At 40.2% G+C, this 5,000-nt stretch overlaps 1 long non-coding RNA gene across 1 annotated transcript in view; it reads right to left on the reverse strand.

Annotated features, from left to right (window-relative positions):
- Positions 1-283, reverse strand: part of LOC125297143 — a 1,622-nt gene extending 1,339 nt beyond the window's left edge. The window contains exon 1 of the long non-coding RNA XR_007193952.1: positions 219-283. This is a non-coding gene — a long non-coding RNA (uncharacterized LOC125297143). The remainder of the gene's footprint in view (positions 1-218) is intronic.
- Positions 284-5,000: the final 4,717 nt, after the last annotated feature.

Below are 5,000 nucleotides of genomic sequence, written 5' to 3' on the forward strand. Positions count from 1 at the left end.
TGCTCACTCAAGTCCCAGAGGTCTTAAAGTTCTCCAAGCAAGAAGCTACTCAACTTCACAGCAGCATTCTCCAATGTCATTGTACCAACATAATTCAGCTATGTGTTCAAATATCAAGATCATATAATAACTGAGAGTAGCCTAACTTATACACCCGCTAAACATAGCTTGTGATCAGACAAGATACAACACAAACCCCACTCCACAGGCATACTCACCTCACACCCATCGACCCAGTCTTGAACCCCTGACCTCTCTCATGTAAAGCACACACGCTATAGACCCTTTCAACAAGGTAAACAAAAACAATGCTTGAACATTCTATTTGGGCCCCAATTTACTTCCTCTGCATTAAGATAACATATGGAATGTTAAAAAGGAAGTCTTGTGGGGCCAACTATGATGCTGATAATGGAACTCTCTTGAAAGGGTCCATAGTCTCTGCCACAGCACAGTCACTTCACCACATCATAATGGGCTGTAGAGTCCATACCGTTAGCTATGTGTATGATTAGCAGATGCTTCATCCAAACACACTTAACATACGACTACAATGTAACGTTATCCTTTTATAACAATTACGATGCTAGCCTCACATAACAATACCATTGGCATTCAAAAGCTTTATCACCAGATAACTTAATGGGTGTTCGAAAGAATCTGTGCTGACACATTAGCATTAGGCTACATGTAAATTCACGAATAATAACAACACAGATGATTGCGGTCACCATAACACTAAACCACAGGCATTCTGTTGTAGGCTAACTCCACAACACTTCACTTTCCACTGTATCCACATAACGTTGTCCAGTAATGTGCAATTGTAGCCTCCAGCAATGCTATGGTATGGTATCCCACAGCAATGTTATGGGATCGTTTAATGGCTACCTCTCATCCATCTGTCAGCTGCGTGTTCCGTCATCAGGGTTACGTCGTCTCCAGCAACTATGCTTCTTACTACATACTACAGGTCGAGAGGTGTAGCTGTAACTACACAACTTTACGATAGTGGTTGCGAACGTTAGTTGCTACTATGGTTTTGGGAAACACTGACGCAGTGTCACGATGCATCGTACTATGTAAGTTCCACCACCATAGTTCACACTATCGTTTTGGGGAACAGTTGTGTCGTACTTACACAGTTGCAACCATGTTAGTTGCTACCGTAGTTAGCAACGATGCTTTTGGGAAACGCACCCCAGGTCATTTAACCATCCAAATGATTTCTAAACGGGTTTATTACGTTGAAATAGTTGCCAAGTTCTCCTTTAAAGGTGTGAAAATGGTAAGAATATGTAAAAATATGCCTTACATTTTCGTGGTGTAGCCGAGGGCTGAGCGATACGTAGGTAGCCTATGCGAGCGATAGAGCCTGAGAAGGAGCTGGTAAGCCAGTTAGCGATTGGGTGGCCTACGTTCGGATTTAGGCCGGCCAGTTTAAAAGTCCTCCTTTTTAGAGTTGCGCTGGGCTTCTAGAATCTTTGCTCGGACGCAGCATCGTTTCACAAATTATGGACGCGAAGACTGCTGGTCAAATTATGCGCGGTGCTTCTGTCACTCGTCTGATAATTTACTGCGCAATTTATGAAGGAACCACAGACCGACAGAGGAAATACACATTAAGTTGATCTGTTGCATCTCTAGCGTGTTTTGCTGGCCTAGCCTAAGTAAATATCTGTCTAAGTTATATAGGCCTACCTGTAATATCTGTCTGCATCTTGCTTGCCAGCCTTTCCCAGTACTTCGCAAAAGTTGTGAAATATAACCGCATATTTTTTTTAATGTCGGCGACTGGCTACATAAAAAAAAAAAAAAAAAAAAAAAAAAAAAAAAAAAAAAAAAAAAAAAAAAAAAAAAAAAAAAACGATAAGTGCATTCATAATGGGTCATTCCATGTGAAAACAGCCAATATCAGGGTATCATGTACAGTACATGGTACCTCTCAGATTTAGCTGAAAAGCGGTGAAAATATGCCTTATGTTACCAAACGAGGGAATCTGAAGTTTCAGGTCAATATCTCAAATGGTTTGCCCGTGGCGTCCATTTGAATTGCGGGTGCCACGGCCCTAATTGACACATTGGAATTTCACATTTCATCTTTGCCATTTTTGGAAGCCCATAACATCTGTTCTAATAGAGGTAGAAGGCTGGAAACTGGTATGGTAGATCATTGTAGCCTGTACACAATTCTGGAGGCAGAATCAACATTCCTTACTGTTTGGGTGAGAGGTGGGTCACCAAAGTCCTAAAAAATGTTGACGGCATGTGTGATTTTTCATTTTTTGGGTGGCCATAGCACCACAATTAATGATCATATTTATTCTAAACAGGATTATTAGTTATATGTGGGAACTTTGCTCTTGCCAAAATTCATTTCAAGGGTATGGTACCACTGGTGGGGGTTTCATGGGGGTCCAAAAACCCTTTCCGGCAGAGGTGACTCTTTTGGAACCACATATTTGGACCCCCAAATGACCATGTGGGCTCTTGATGATCCTAATGGGATTTATACCAGATAAAGATACATATTTGTTCTTTCTTTTAATGAAATAAATTTGGACATTGTTTCCAGAAGTCTGGACTGTAGATCAAGGAAAATTTAGTGATGATAAAGCATGAAAATAGTGGAAATAACTTTCCAATATTATCCTCAGTGATGGCAAACAATTAAATACTGAGACTGTCACGGATTAACCCCTTATCCCCCATGAAAGAGACCCGCCATCAAACTTTTAAAGAACTAAATAACAAAAATGTTACATAGTGTAAGAACACTACAAATAAAAAGGAGTTTTTCCTTGCCCCTGTCACCCTCCAAATAAAATTGAAAATTAAATTGAATAGTGTCTTTAATTATTATCCAAGAAATTGTGGAAGCAGTGGCATAATTTTGTCATGGTCCTTTTGGTCAAGTTTGTATTGGTGAGCACTGCGTCCATAGATGTCTGGCACACTGACACAACAAATGATATGTTGGAATGGCACCCAATAGGGGAACTTTCTTTAGTCCTATGGCCATCTGAGGATGTTTTTGACACACTTCATGAATTTCACAAAAACGTCCCCATGTTCATCTGAACGTTCAACAATGTTTCCATGAACCAGTCATCATCATAGATACAGGCAATGTATTTTCCTGGCTGAAAATGTCTGAGTTTTGTGGCTGATCTGACTGAGAGTGTTCTACCTCCGGGTGTTCTGTATCCAAGTATTCTGAATCCGATTGTTGTCCTGCATCGACATCTGTGAATACACGAATCCGGTGAAACTACTGGAAGTAAGCGGGCGCCATTACTGAGCTGTTGCTGGGTAGCGTTGCGCCAGTGCCTCCTATTGGATTCATTGCGTCCACTGGGATAACAGCCCGCGACGACTGTCTCACTACTTCTTTTATAATGTCGAGTGGGAAAACATGTTCCGTTTTCAATTGTTCCAATAGCAGCAATAAAATTACCAGTTGGAACTAAAATGTGAGACACACAAAATACCCCGGGTCGACTGCCCCTGTCTGGTAGCCTAACGTTACCATACCATTGCACAGATAGCAGTTAGCTGTACCTTACCCTTTCCTTTTAAAATGTGAAAATTAGATAAACAATGTTCACAAATGAAAAACATGAATTTGTTTATTTGATATCCATTCATTTATTTATTGTTGCCAAATGGACAGATATTTTTATAGTTTCCTCGTTAGCTAGCCTAGCTAACATCATCAACCCAACAAGCCATACTGCCTGGCTGTAGCTGTCATTAGGGTTATCACGGAGGTTTGTTTACATACCATATTGGATTGGTTGCGTCCACTGGGATAACAGCCCGTGATTTACGACTGTCTCACTACTTCTTTTATAATGTCGAGTAGGAAAACATGCCAAATGGACAGATATTTGTAGTTTTCTTGTTAGCTAGCCTAGCTAGCATAGTTATTGCTAACGTTAGCTAGCTACAGTAGTTAAGTAGATATAATTTCAACCTAGTCCCAATTTAAGTCCCAATGTCTTTATTTCCTCGTTCTCTACTCGAAACTATTTTCATAAATAATCTGTAAGATCGCTTGTACCTTCATCTGTGACTGGAGGCCACTGTCTAACATCATCAACCCAACCAGCCATACTGCCTGGCTGTAGCTGTCATTGAGGGTGCGTTATCACGGAGGTTTGTTTACATACCAGTAACAGCTCAGTAATGGCGTCACCACAAGATGGCAGCCTCCACAGAACGCTCGTCGGATTCGTGTATATTGTATCCTGTGATATTTATTTTTATCCGTATCTTATTTTTGCAAATTGGTATAAAGTAATGATGTGATCGTGTTCCACTGATCGTTTTGGCCAAGGCGTAACGTCTCTCCAAATCACATGTTTTTTAATATCTTCTGCACTAACAAAGAAGAATGTTACATCAGTGGCCTGCAGACTTGCTCTTGCTGCAAGACGCTTGAGAGTTCCGCCAATTCCATCACATGGGTTTTTCCCATACAAAGTTGCAAAAAAGCGACTTGCAGAAAACATTAAGAACATTACATTCTTCTTTGTTAGTGCAGAAGATATTAAAAAACACGAGGAAACGTACGAACTGGAGAGACGTTACGCCTCGGCCAAAATGATCAGTGGAACATGATCGCATCATTGCTTTATATCAATTTTGATGGAGTGTCTCTTTCATGGGGGATAAGTGACCGTGGGGGATCCATGACAGTCTCAGTATTTAATTGTTTGCCATCACTGAGCATAATACTAAGTTATTTCCACTATTTTCATGCTTTATAATCACTAAATTCTCCCTGATCTACATTCCAGACTTCTGAAAACAATGTCCAAAATGGTGAATTATGAAGAATAAAATTCATATTATGGAGCTTCATAGTCAAACATTTTATTTCATTAAAAGAAAGAACAAATATGTATCTTTATTTGGTATAAATCCCATTAGGATCATCAAGTGCCCACATGGTCATTTTGGGGTCCAAACATGGGGTTCCAAAAGAGTCACCTCTG

This window comes from Alosa alosa, chromosome 7, assembly GCF_017589495.1.
Source record: "Alosa alosa isolate M-15738 ecotype Scorff River chromosome 7, AALO_Geno_1.1, whole genome shotgun sequence".
Classification (NCBI taxonomy): Eukaryota; Metazoa; Chordata; class Actinopteri; order Clupeiformes; family Clupeidae; genus Alosa; species Alosa alosa.